The 15,072-nt window shown below is 39.9% G+C and overlaps 1 protein-coding gene across 5 annotated transcripts in view; it reads left to right on the top strand.

Moving 5' to 3' along the window:
• LOC149569825 (uncharacterized) overlaps nucleotides 1-15,072 on the top strand; it is a 217,515-nt gene that overhangs the window by 90,531 nt on the left and 111,912 nt on the right. The gene's annotated exons all lie outside the window — the stretch shown is intronic.

Here is a 15,072-nt window from a genome sequence, read left to right as displayed (position 1 = left end):
TTGTAATTTGTAAATGAGACTAATTGTTTTTATTTTCCCTTATTTCAGATAGATGGTGGCAAATGTTTGGGGCCACAACTCCAAAACTTCAAAAAATTGCCATCCGTATTCTGAGTCAGCCAAGCAGCGCTATTGGATGTAAGCGCAGTTGGTCCATGTTCAAGCACATCCACTCGAAGAGGAGAAACAGGTTGACAGTGCAAAGGTTGAATGATCTTGTCTTTGTTCATTACAACCTCCGTCTTAGGATTAGACAGATTTTGGGCACTGACTCCTCTGTGATCATTCTAGAGGAGATTGATCTAGAATCGGAGTGGCTCATAGAGGTTGTGGATCCAGTCTTCACTGAGGAAGACCGTGCGTGGATTGACTAGGTAGATATAGAGGCTGAGGCATCTAGAGCACGTTCTTCAGGCATTGGTAGACGCACATGTGCGCGCAAGAACATAGTCCCTAGCGACGTTCGTGAGCCCATCTTACATGCGGGAGATATGGCTCGGTAGTCCTCTAGGACCTACATTAGACACCTTGCTACTAGGCAGATTGGATACTCAGAGGTTGAGGCTGAGGCTGCAGCCGAGCTTGAGGATGGTGTTGAGGATGATGATGACTATGAGCCTGAGGCTTGAGCTGGAGTCTTGTTTTTATATTTTGTTTACAGATATTGATACTGAATCATTGATAGACATATGTTTCAAACTTTCATGGATCTTCATCTTAGATTCTTACACACATTTATGATTTGATGTCTTATGGATCATCTTACATACATTGTATGATTTAAATCATTATGATCATTTGATTTCTATTTACTTCAGCTAGCCTACAATTTACATTTTAGAGAACATAGTTACGTATGTGATGGATTTTATGTTCCATGTTTATGTATGTTAAGTTTTAACTTCTATTTGATGATGTTATAGTGTGTTTAAGTTATATTCGATAAAGGGTGCATGAAATAAGTTTTAAATTGTTAAAATCTTTAAATTTAAAGGGTTTTTTTCAAATTTGCCGATTCATTGCTGATTCACGATTCGATTTGGCCTTGCCGATTCCGATCCGATTCCGATTCACGTTACTTTGGTAAAATCCATCAAAAACAGACCTTTTTCATGCCATTGCATGTAAATTTCAACTTAGAATATAAAGTCATTTGAAGTGGACCTTTTTGATGCCATTGCATATAAACTCACTTATAATATGCAATGACATCAAAAAGGTGAGTTTTTGCCTTTGTATGTATGTGCATGTTTTTAAAATATGCATTCACCTCCAAAAGGTGAGTTTTTAAAATATGCATTCACATCTAAAAGGTGAGTTTGAGCTAAAGTGAGTTTTTAAAATATGCATCCACATCAAAAAGGTGAGTTTTACACTAAAAGTGAGTTTTTAAAATATGCATTGGTCACCAAAAGGTGCATTTTGCACTAAAAGCTCATGTTCATACCCTTCTAAAACCTGTTTCCAAAAAACAAATGCAAACTCTCAAGAACCCGTTTTTTAAGATTGTGATTGATTTCCTTCATTGTTTTTCTTGAAATCTTCTCTAATAGGGTCTTTTTTTTTCTATCGATGGGTTTTCAAACAATGAGAATGGATTTTTCTTGCTAAAAAACATGATTTATAACTCCTTCCAAGGGTACACTTTTGAAGAAAACATCAAAAATCTTCATTTTTGGCTCACGTATTTGCAAGAGGAGGAAACATTTTGGCGTTTTTAGTGGTTTGCATTGCAGCTTGGCTCACGTTTTGGTGTTTGGAAGTCAAAACGTTTTTGTTTCATGCCTTTTATGAATCACATTTTTGCTAAGAATGCCTAGAAAATTGGGGTTTTTATCCACTTTTATGCATTTTGAAGTCACTTTTTTTTTTGCATTTGGATCCATGTATTAGCATTCGGGGAGGTCGTTTTTGCACTCACAAGTCAAAATTTGACTAAAAAACATGCATTATTTGGCCACGTTTTTGCAAAAATGACCCAGATTTTTGCATAAAAAAGTCATGTTTTTGTTTAAAAAACTTTAAAAATGGCATTTTATGTAATGTCCCCTGTTTAACCAGTTTGGATATATGTTGTCGTTAGCCTACTTCTATGTGGTCCCGGGGGCTAACAAGGACATGGACGGGATCTTGTGGTGTTTTGGCCTAGTCGATTTTGTTCTGGGGCCAACTAAGTTCGTTTGGAGGCATTTACAATGTGACTTACTATTTTTAGTAAGTCAGCCAGGCTAGCCGGATGATAATTTTGATGATGGGGTTGGATGTGTTTTTCTTAGCTCTTTCTAACGAGCTATCATTTGTCGTGTTTCGAGATCATTTGCTATGGAATTTTAATGCCGGAAGTTATTTAATAAAGTAACTTCAATTAAATTAATATTATAAGGTTACTTTATTATATTTTGTATTTTAAAGTGATAAATGGAAACAATATATTAAAATGCAAATATGAGATTTAATCCCACATTGCTTGTGGAGTGGGGGTCGACCCTCTAAGAGGACTTTATATACAGCCATGAATGGGGTGTGGAGATATGAAGAGATTGATGAATTCAAGCTTAGTTTGGTTGGTTTGGTTGCTGGCTTTTGGAGACGAAATCCTCCATTGGTGACAATCCTTTCGCTCTTGGAAGACAGAGTCAAGGGATTTAAGATCTATTAGCTTCATACTGTGTGCATTCAGCTTCAATTTTTCAGCTACAGGTAAGATTGAAATTGTTCCATTTCCAAAGGCATATCATTGCAGACATTGAACAGCATGGACAGCAGATTTGGAGGTGAGATTTGGAGCAGGTTTGTGGGTAAACAGTGCTGCTACAGTGCGCGTGAACAGTGCATGTGAATAGTGCGCATGAACAATCCTCATTCTGTGTACTTGGAGGTCATATTTCATACCCTAACCGAGCAGCTATTAGATGGGTTGCTAAACTGGACATCCATCCTCAAATTTCGAACAGCAACGATCATATTATTTCCAGGTTCTTCTACACCCGATTATAATAGTTCAATGAATGTATAGGTGTCATAATTATAAAGAGTTTTGCATATTCAGTCACTGTGTAACAGTCTTTGCACTACAAACTCAGTCACTTTTGTACACAGCTATATGAAGTTTGTATATCTTGAATAGAGGAATAAGTGTACGGAACATTTAGGATCAGTCCATAAGAACTCTTTACATTGCATATTTGTAGTAGTGTTCAAGTGCCAAGTTATTTGTCCTTGCTATTCTTCAGATCATATGGTCATTGTTTGGCAGAGAAGTATTATAACATCTGAACAAGAACTCAGAAATTATAAATCAGACTTTGCACACCAACTGTTTGACAAAATGTTGTTGAATCAAAACTAAAAAATTCAAGGTAGAATTAGTAGGGTATGTTACAGTGGTATCAGAGCTATAAGTCCTGCCATCCTGTGGAGGTCTTATAGGAAATTTGGAACTGGCGGATAGAGGGGAAAGTGTTTTTGTCAAAACACTAAAATCAGAGCATTTATGTTTGAGCATGCGACAGGGGCCTTATAATTTCCGCAATACCAGAGCAAGACAAAGTAGGAGTTCAGACCTGCAAAGCAAACAGTCTAGTTCATCCGTACAGGGGGGTATAGAATCCAGTCATATAGACACAGCGGAGGTATTTTTTGATCAAGACAGCAATATGGGTGACCGAGATGACAGGAATACAAGATTAGGTGGAGGCGGGAATGCCGGTCCAGAGCCTGGAGAGGAAAGATTTTTACAATTATTAGAGACCTTGGCACAGGGACAGCGATTAGCAGAACAAAGGGCACAGGAACAGAATCAGAGATTGGAGCTTATGATGCAGATGATGGCTCGTCAAATGGGGTTGAATGCTAACATGGGTGGAGGTAATAATCAGAATGGTAACAATCAGAATGGGAATAATCAGGATGGGACACATAATGGAGGTGAACAAGTTGGGAACAATTTCGGTCATGCACCCCAGCAAGCTAGGACCGTGAGTTCGAGGCCCATGATTCCCACATTCCCTCCTAGAGCTCCAGAGCAGCCCGTACCAGAACCCCAGATCATTGATATACAGGACCAGTTGAGGAGAGATTGGGAAGCCGGAGGTCCAGATTTTACTGCTGCAATTACCTTTAGGGAGTATATGGATGTGCGGATGAAACATATGCCACGTGGACATGACAGGAACCAGAACTATGAGCTACGGAAGAAAGTAGGGAAACTTCAGTTACCATATTATGATGGCTCGGGGAAGTCTTCAGCAAGAGCTTGGGTTCAAAAGCTTGACACATACTTTCAATTGAACCCTATGCCTGAGGAAGAAGCTATTAAGTACGCAGCAATTCATCTGGAGGGGTTAGCACACGAGTGGTGGCATCATGGTATGGTCACTATGGGTCATGCACACATTACCTCATATGTGGAGTTCACGGAAAGACTGATTGAACGTTTTGATAGGAAGGATCCAGAACTCCATTTCAAGGAGTTAGCTCAGCTTAAACAATGGGGATCATTGGAGACATACATTTCAGAGTTTCAGAAACTTGCAGTGTTAGTAACAGATGTATCTGAACGGAGGATACTGGTTCTATTTATGGATGGGTTAGCTGATCTGTTGAGAGGGTGGATTAAAGCTCTCAACCCTCCCACTTTGCAGGAAGCCATTAAGAAAGCTCGTGACATGGATTCCTCTTCAGCTTCTAAAAATAAATTCCTCGCAAAGAGTTTCCCTTCAAGGAAAGATAAGGACAGGAAACCTTTTCATAGAGAGCCTCCGCCACCTAAGGAGGAAAGTAAGAGGTTGGACAATGAAACACTTAATGATCTCAGGAAGAAGAAGCTTTGTTTTCATTGCAGGGAGCCTTGGGATTTGTCACATAAGTGTCCATTGAAAGCAAAAGCTAAGCAGATGGAGTATTTTTCAGCTGAAGAGTCAGTGGATGGAGATTCAGAGCAGTCATCAGAATCAGATGGAGATGATGATAATTCTTCACATGAGGAAGCACGTAGTGATGGCACGATAGCTCAGTTGTCTAGTATACAGGAGGCCGTCACTTTCAGAGTTAGGGGAACTTTGGATGGACAGAGATTTGTGGCACTCATTGATACAGGGGCAACACATAACTTCATTGATGAGAAGTTTGTGACACGTAGAGGGCTACATACAGAGGAGCATAGGGGATTTAAGGTGATGGTTGCCGATGGCTTCAAAATTGACTGTACCAAGAAAATCTCCAACTTGCAGCTTCGTTTGGGAGATTATGACATGACAGGAGATTTCTTTGTGGTCAACATTGGTGATCAGGATATGGTGCTTGGAATGAACTGGATGAAGTCTCTGGAAGAGTTTACATTTAACCTCCAGAAAATGGAAATGAGGTTTGAGGCAAATGGTAAGAAGATAGTGCTCAGAGGTTTGTCAGATGGGAGACTTCGAGTGGTCTCACTCAAACGAATGCAGAGTTTCTTTAGACATGATCAGGTGCAGTGGGCAACAGAGTTCAAAGTAATGCCTGAGGTGACAGAGCAGCATAAACAGGAGTATCCACCTGATGTACAAAAAATAATAACCAAACATACTAAGGTGTTTGATGAGATACCTCCAGGAAGACCCCCAGATAGGGGAATCGAGCATGTTATTGAGTTAGAGGAAGGGGCTAAGCCAGTTATCATCACACCTTACCGCCACCCCAAGAGATATAAGGATGAAATAGAAAAGGCAATCAAGGAGTTGATTGACATGGGGCACATACGGCCAAGCAAGAGTCCTTTTGCTTCTTCAGTAGTATTGGTGAAGAAGAAGGATGGTACAATGAGGATGTGCATTGATTATAGGGAGCTAAACAAGAAGACAATCAAGAACCGATAGCCTATCCCGCGCATCGATGAGCTTATTGATGAATTGCACGGTGCATGCTACTTCTCTAAGATTGATTTGAGATCTGGCTACCACCAGATACGGGTTAGAGAGGGGGATGTGGAGAAGACAGCTTTTAGATGCCACTACGGACATTTTGAGTTCTTAGTCATGCCTTTCGGGTTGACTAATGCTCCCGCCACTTTCCAGTCCTGTATGAATAGAGTGTTCAGAGATCAGCTGAGGAATTTTGTGTTGATATTCTTTGATGATATACTGATATACAGCCATACTTGGGAGGAACATTTGAAGCATATTGATACAGTGCTCAGTATTCTAGAGAGGGAGTCATTATATGCCAAGATGAGTAAATGCGAGTTCGGGATGACAGAGTTGCTCTATCTAGGGCATATTATTAGTGCAGGAAGTGTTCGGGTTGACCCAGACAAGATCAGGGCCATTCTGGATTGGCCACCGCCGAGGAACACTTCACAACTCAAGGGATTTCTCGGGCTTTGTGGGTTCTACCGCAGATTTGTGAAGGGATTTTCACAGATAGCAGCACCACTTACAGATTTGACACGGAGAGACAGTTTCAAGTGGTCAGAGAGGGCTCAGGATTGTTTTGACAGGTTCAAGGAGCTGATGAGTACGTGTCCTGTTTTAGCCATTCCAGATTTCACCAGGCCTTTTGAGCTGCAGTGTGATGCCTCGGGAGAGGGCGTAGGAGCTGTCCTCATGCAGGACAAACATCCCATCGCATATGAGAGCAGGAAATTACGAGGTGTTGAGAGAACTTACAGCATCTATGACAAAGAAATGCTAGCAATCATGCACGCGCTAGCTAAGTTCAGGCAATATTTAGCAGGGAGTCGATTCACAGTAAAAACAGATCATAACAGCTTGAAACACTTCCTTGGGCAGAAGGATCTTAATGACAGGCAACAGAAATGGGTGAGTAAGTTACAAGCTTATGATTTCGACATAGTCTACGTCAAAGGGAAGAAAAATATTGTCGCAGATGCTTTATCCAGAAGGCCTCATTTGCTTGCTGTTGGGATAGTCATGGATGATTGGAGAGAGTTGATCTTGGCAGAGTATGCCAAGGATAGTTGGGCATCTAGTATTATTGAAGGAACTATTCAGGATAGCCGATACACTGTTGTAAATGATCTGATCATCTACAAGGAAAGGATTTATTTAGTACCCGGGTCTGCTATGAAGCAGAAGATTTTGAGGGCGTTTCATGATTCACCATTGGCAGGACATCCTGGATTCTTTAAGACATATCGGCAGGTGAGAGAGCGCTTCACTTGGAAAGGACTCAAAACAGAGGTGCTTCAATTTGTTAGAGAGTGCCAAGTATGTCAGCAGAACAAACAGGAACATTCCTTTCCAGGTGGTTTACTACAGCCCCTACCCATACCAGAGAAGAAGTGGGATAGCATTTCCATGGATTTCATCACAGGCCTCCCCAAGGCACAGGGTTGGGATTGTATCTTTGTTGTGGTAGACAGATTGACGAAATTTGCACATTTCTTTGCAATTTCGTCTACGTATTCGGCAACACAAACAGCAGAACTATTTTTTCGAGAGGTATTCAGACTACATGGGATACCAAGAAGCATAGTCAGTGACAGAGACAGCAGATTTATGAGCCACTTTTGGCAGGAGTTGTTCAAGTTATGTGGAACAGAGCTCACTCCGAGTACCAGTTACCACCCCCAAACTGATGGGCAAACAGAGATAGTGAACAAGTGGGTTGAGGGATATCTCCGAAACTATATTGCAGGGCAGCAGAGGGCTTGGGTGAAGTGGCTACATCTAGGGGAGTACTGCTATAATACCTCTTACCATATGTCTATTCAAATGTCCCCTTTTATGGCACTATACGGGTATGATGCTCCTAATTTCTTGGATTTGTTATTTGGGGACAGTAGGGTGCCTAAGGCCAAGGATCTTTTGCAAGAGTGTCAGGACATTATGCGATCCTTGAAGGAAAACTTGCAAAAGGCACAAAATCAGCAGAAGCAATATGCTGATCAGCACAGGGTTGAGAGGTCTTTTGAGGTGGGAGACATGGTGTACCTCATGTTACAGCCGTATAGGCAGTCCTCTCTCAAGAGGAGTGGAACAGAGAAATTGAAACGGCGCTACTATGGACCATTCAGAGTAATCAGGAGAGTGGGCGAGGTAGCTTATGAGTTGGAACTGCCTGTAGACAGTAAAGTGCATACTGTGTTCCATGTGTCACGCCTTAAAAAGGCATTGGGGCACAATGTGGTGCCTTCAGTAGTATTGCCACCTCTCGATGATGAGGGAAAGCTTATCTTGGTTCCTGAAGCTATACTTGACACCCGGGAGAGGGTGCTTCGCAGGAGGACTATCAGGGAGTACCTAGTGAAGTGGAGGAACCTACCTATTGAGGATGCAACATGGGAGGCAGAGCAGGTTCTTCAACATCCAGAGTTGAGATTTAAGAAGGAATCAAAGCCGAAGCTTTGATAGGGACCGATTGTGGCAATACATAGACTAGGAGCTTTGACTGTTCCTTGTATTACCATATCAAATTCACAAAAAATAGTTAGAATTCCCTACTTCCGGAAATCTTTGTGTCCCAATGGTAGAGGTCATTCTTATAGTATAGATTAAAACAAGATTTAGAGCCAAATTGGTACACTTTCAGCTAGCCTTTGAGTTAGTGTTAGTTTATCGGTATCACCGTTTACAACTTTAGATAGAAGTGTAGTTTGAGGTTTCATCTTGCCCATTACTCACTCCACCGGTAAGTGGATTCTTTTCTAAAAGATAAGAGTAAAGAATATTGGTAATGCCCCTTACAAAATCTCTCAACTTCTTGCTTTTCTAAAAGATAAGAGGAAAGAATATTGGTAACACCCCTTACAAAATCTCTCAACTTCTTGCTTATCTTGAGTTGATTCAAGGAACGGTGAGAAGGGGGAGCCTTCCCTTTAAGGTAGGAGAGACTCTGTCTCACACACTATGGTTGATCATCCTATTTTATGACTCGATTTTACCCAAAACTGTCGGTTGCAAAATATCCACCCAACATATCATAATAAAGATTATTCTGCATACATGTCTTAAATCATTCTTAGAAGAGTTATAAAACGTCACAATAAATTACTCAAGTTCATAAATGCAAGGGTAATGATATTATGATGCGAAGGAGCATTGAGGAGTTTAAGGAACTAAATAAATGGGAATATATGGTAAGAGAGCTATCGATAGAGTACCGAATACAGAGATAAGAATTCTATGCAGGAAGCAAAGGATAAGTTACTAACAAAGAATAGAATTAGTAAACAAACATCAAATACATTTGAAAGTATCGTTTAGGCAATAATGACATTGAGCATATAAGGTGATATCAATTATCATCAATTAATAGGTTAAAATTAAGGACAAGAGTCTTCCATTGAATATAAACTTTGAGTTGATAGTTCCAAATGTCAGAGGAATAGGAATCCTTTGATATAGTCTTGGGAAGTGAAATTCTCGAGTTGATTGTGTCATCTTTACATCTTCTATTGACAACTCTTACAAACTCTGTGCAAATTGTTCAAGGAAGTGGACCTCAAAGGAAACAAGAATTAGATGAACCTTTCATATTTCTAATTAATGGTGTGGATTATAATGAAGTCAAAATACAACACTACATTGTTATTCTGATGTAATATTACAAGCTAGTTGCTCATCAAACTAGCAGCCAAAGAGCAAGATCACTTTGGGTTTCAATCAGAAGAATGTCTTGACACCTGGATATGATAGAAGGATGGTTGTCTTCAAATTAAAGAGTGAGGGACTTGCCTACGTTGTTTTTAATGATTGAGTTGAAACATTTGTCAAAGAGGAAGAATTTATACAATTTGTGATTAGTTTGTTCAAAGAAGAGGATTAACATTCAGAGGGAGAAACTAGAGGAATCAACATTTGATGTGATGCAAATTGTTCAATGAATAAGAGTGAGAATTTTACATTAGGGGGGGGGGGGGGGGAATATGTCACGTCCCCTTCTCCGTACTAGTGTTATGGTGCCGGGTTAATCTATCACCACATCCAGATAGATTAACGACATTAACAGTTAGGATGATTTCCAATCACACAGGAAATTTTATCTTAAGTACATCATTTATTAAAGTTAAAGTGCTTACATAAAGTTACTTTATGTTTATAAAGTCATTTACCTTGTAAAGTGACTTAAGTGACTATAGGATGAAATTGTTGTTTTATTCCACATCTCTTATTCCAATGCTCTTTCCCTCACTTCGAGGTTATAAATAAGAGACCTTGCCTTGGGATTTACACACAAGAATTTATGAACCCAATACATTGACATGTCTTGGTTGCTTTAATGTGACTGGTCAGAAACTCTGAGGACGAAATCCCTCGAGTTTGTTTTTTTTTCCAAGGAAGTTGGATGTCACCCTAAACTCCTCTTTAGATGTTAAAACACAATTTAGGCAGAAATCGGCAAGCTGCTCCAGTTCAAACAGTTTGGAAGTAAGTACATTCAGTTTTTACAGTGAAATATAATAGTCTTTCTAGTCTATTGTGGATAGTGAATAGTTGGCTAAGGGGAATATGTCAGATTAATACCAGCAGATAGAGGATACGAATGGTTCCAGGTTGAATGCATAATCTCCATGAGTCATTAAGCTTGCAAACTGTTGTTACAGATTGGAGTCTTTAAAATCATTGCCAGTATCCTGTCTCATACTTGGAAGGTTTATACATGGAAAATGTTGCCATACGGGTATCCAAAAGGCGTGACTAACAAGAATAACTACGGGTGGTAAGGTCTATTGAATCGTATATACTGGTAACGAGTGGAATATATGAATAATGGCTAACGGTGAACACAAAAGGGTATCTAGTTGGTTTCACGGGATTCACAGTTGGCAACAGCATTGGTTTTTACTCCCTCCACAGGTTGAGTCGGCTACTTCCCTTAGCACGGGTGATAGAAGAATATAGTGGCAGTCGACAGGTTGGTCGGGTACCAGGAAATGTTGTCGGGTTGAGTGCGTGGTGCATTAATAAACTACTTCAGCGGTATTCTCCATTGTTACGGGTCCGTCCACCATATATCTTCCTTGCATTATTTACACTTGACATTGCTAATATTGAAAGGTCTGTCATCTTTTTTTTTGTGCATAGTTTAAGACTCATTGGTATACTATCATGAATGTATGGACATGATTATTAAGTTTTAATTTCAGTACAATTCCAATTGGTTGTGGTTCAATTATCATTTCATAGCCATTGGATCAATAATACAGTAATATGATGAGTATAAGGTGCATAAATGTTGAAGGATTGTGATTTCATGATAACTGTTTGTCAAAATACCTTAAGGTCCAAATTTGAACTCATCAATTAGAACTAGTAGAGATTAGTATAGTGGTATCAGAGCCACAAGACCTGTCATCTTGTGAGAAATAACACAATTTTTGCAGACCGTTTTATCCAAAATGACAGTCGGGAATGAGTAAAAGACAGTATAAGTTCAGTCATCTACAACTGGAACAAGCAAATTCTTCAGATCACATTGAAATTGAAGATAGTTTTTCGATAGATGAGGAAGTAATATTTGGAACAGGTGAACAAACTGATACTACTAAATAGGTTGATCATTCAGGATAGGCAGAATAGGTAAACAACATACGAATGGCACATCTTGAAACTGAATAGGACAGGGAAGTTTGGGAAACATTGCAGGCTATCAGGGATGGACATGACAACATTGCTAATGCTCTTCAGCAACTAGCAGGTACTATGCAGTAGTTGGCCCTAGCCCATAGAAGAGCACCGAGCCATCACAATGGAGGTGGTAGCGTAGCTGGATCTCCCCGAGCTGTTAGAGATCCCACAGGTAACACTGACAGGCCTTTAATGCCAATGTTTAATGCAAAAGAAGCAATACCACCAGTAGCACCAAATTTACTACCAGACAATGTTATGACAATGTTTGATGAATGAGATTTGTTTCCCAACCCTTTCAAACAAAATCTGACCTTTTTCCACTACCTAAATAAAAAAAGGGAGGTTGATAGAAAGCAACAAGTTAGGAGGCTGAGGGAACGAAACAGGGACCTAAAGCATGCTATGAACAAGTTAACTCTCCCCACCTTTGATAGTAGCAGTCAGACATCTGCTAGAGCTTGGATTCACAAGCTTGATACCTATTTGATACAAAAACCCATGGCAGAAGTGGAAGCCATCAAATTTGCAACAATTCACCTTGAGGGAGTAGTGTATAATTGGTGGCATCATGGATTAGTCACCTAGGATCATGGCCTTAGAACTTCATACAAGATTTTCAGCTCCAAGCTGATTACTCGCTTTGACAGGAAGGATATTGAAGTTTATTATAGGGATTTGGCTCAGTTAGGTAGAGTTGGTCTTTGGATAAGTTCATTGATGAGTTTCAGCGTATATCAGTGATGGTGTCAGATATGTCAGAGCAGCGGAAGGTGATGTTATTTACAGAGGGGTTATAGGACAGATCTAGGGGTTTGGTTAAGGTACTTAAACTGAACACCCTGGATGACGTGATTAGGATCGCCCATGATTTGGATTCACCTTTATCACTATTGCAACCTTCGAAGAAACCCTATAGAGGGTCTACATCGACCCAAGGAAACAAAAACCAGCAAAAAACAAACCCTCCTAGATTGGATTTTGAGACATTTAATGAATTTAGGAGGAAAAAATTGTGCTTCACTTGCAGGGAACCTTGGACCCCCGATTATAGATGCCTTGGTAAAGGCAAGATTCACTATGTTGAGGTTCTTTCCGAGGATGAAGGAGAGCAACAGGAAGGTGATGATGTTGAGGACAGCAAGGAGGAAGAAGTTGAAGAGCAGCCCCCATAAAGATAAAAATGAGGCCACTACAAAACAACCTCCTGTTATAGCCACTCTTTTTAGTGATCCGACATGTCATCCTTTTAGAGTGAAGGGTATAGTTAGGGGACAATGCATTGTTTGTCTTTTGGATACAGGAGCATCCCATAATTTCATTAGTACATAGATGGTATCTAAGAGAGGATTGCTGACAGTTGACATATCCGAGTTCGAAGTGAAGGTAGCCGGTGGTGAGGTTTTGAGTTTCACAGAGAATGTATCCAATCTGTTGGTTTCCAAAACCTATAATATCCCGTTCCGGATATCTTATTGTAAAAACCCTTGATATATAAAGTGCAGATTTAAAACCAAACAAAAAGACAATATGTGGTACAAATACCAGAACTTTAATTGATTTGCAACCCGCAGATTTGCAGACAAGAAAACTCAGAAAAGATTGTTTATTTCCTCCAATATTCAGAAGTACGTAAATGAACTAGGCGTTAACACAAATAGTTACCAAATAACGTTACTACATTATATATCACCAATACAATAACATGCAACAATGCAGAAAATCCAATCTTAGAAATAGAAAATAACAGTCAGATTGGAAAATGTAGATAAAACTTGTAAGAAGGCTAGGTTTGCGTCCAACCTTCAAATGCTTCTTCAAGGGTTTGCATCCTCGAAGAGACAACCAACAACTGTTTTCAGCTCCGAGATTAATATTTGTTTAAAATATTATATTCTTCATACCTTCCCATGTGGAGCCTGTTGTACCTTTATCACTTTTCCCAATGTGATGCACGCTCTTTTAAGCAATGTGGGATAAAGCACCTTTTTTGTCCTTTAGTCACTTAAGTGAACATAGTACCTTTTTAAAATAAAGTGACAAGTTAAATGAACTTTGATAGTCACTTAGCCAGTAAACCATATAATCGTTAGACATTAAAATAATTGATCCAATGAACTTCGATAAGCACATGCAATCGCTCGTTGGAAAGCTCTTGGCGAGATGCTTCCAAACCAACATTGGGATATCAAGAATATTGAACTCTGTTTACTTACCAAAAATAATAAGCATCCGGACAACCTGCCCAAAATTGTTTTGATGGGTCTGAAACTGGAAATGTTTAGGTCAAATCTCAAATGGAACCCCATAAAGAACCTTCTTGGCCCCAAAACCTAAGCGCAGTGAGCCAACAACATTGAATTATAATGTCCCAGAAAAAGTGGACATTACAAAGCTTACCTACTCAAAGATTGCTTGCCCTCAAACAATCTGCTCATACCTGTAGAAATCAAATGCCAGGATCCCATACTCGCCTTGAGAATGAAGTTCTACTCCTCAGTCGATATACCTTGGCATGCATCTTCCCAAACTCAGAATGTTGAAACAATACAATAGGAATCAATGTGCCAAATAACTAAATGCCAAGATCCCACGTCTCACCATAAAGGGACACCAACTGCCATGTGCTGCTGCCCTGTGTGCAAATACCCTCAGTCAGGATGAAAGCCTAACTTCATAAGTGACCCTGCGAGTCTCTATTGTCAAGTGAAGATGGGAGCTCAACAATATACCAATATCAACCCCAAGATGATAGCACCCAAACTCTCCAACAAGCTCCCCGATAAAAAATAATACATAGGGATGCTCCACCTGGATCCCAAGTGAGAACTTGTGCGCTATCTGAGATACCACTAACCAGCTCCTGCAAAGCCTATACCACTGTACCACTCCTGTAATATTTGTATCGATGACAATGATAGATCCGGCCAATCTGACTCCACCATCATATCATGTTGGTGAAAATGGAGTAATCCTAGTCTCTGGAACTCTGATGTGTCCGAAGGCTGAAACACACAGATCATAATCATGTGACTATGTAACAACATAGCATAATCTGCCAGATGTAAGATACTATTAACACTTGGATCCCCGATTACCCAATCAAAATGATCCAGGGTAAAGGAAAGAGTGGTTGGTGAATCACCATCATCATGAGTGCTAACACTGTCTTTAATATCTTGCTGAATAAAAAATGTAGACACCTCATGTGGAACATAGGGTAATGTGTGATCTCCCCACTCACCTGCAAATAACTCGTTGACCTTGGAAGGCCAAATAGAATCAGCGAATATATTACCAACATACACAAGCAAATCACTGATAGTGGAAATATACCAACAAGAAAAATCACCAATCAACAAGTAGGTCGTGGCCATCTCGTAAGAGCTAGGTGATAAATCTCTAGGTAAGATGAAAAATTTCTCAGCACATGCAAAGGATAAATTTGAACTTCCTAAGCCACCATAAGTACTCTCGCTTATGTCTAAGTCTTCGTAAGAGGATG

Source organism: Cupressus sempervirens, chromosome 3 (genome assembly GCF_028749045.1).
Source record: "Cupressus sempervirens isolate cs-2001-9-10 chromosome 3, ASM2874904v1, whole genome shotgun sequence".
Taxonomy (NCBI): Eukaryota; Viridiplantae; Streptophyta; class Pinopsida; order Cupressales; family Cupressaceae; genus Cupressus; species Cupressus sempervirens.
This window is presented reverse-complemented; position numbering and strand designations above follow the sequence as displayed.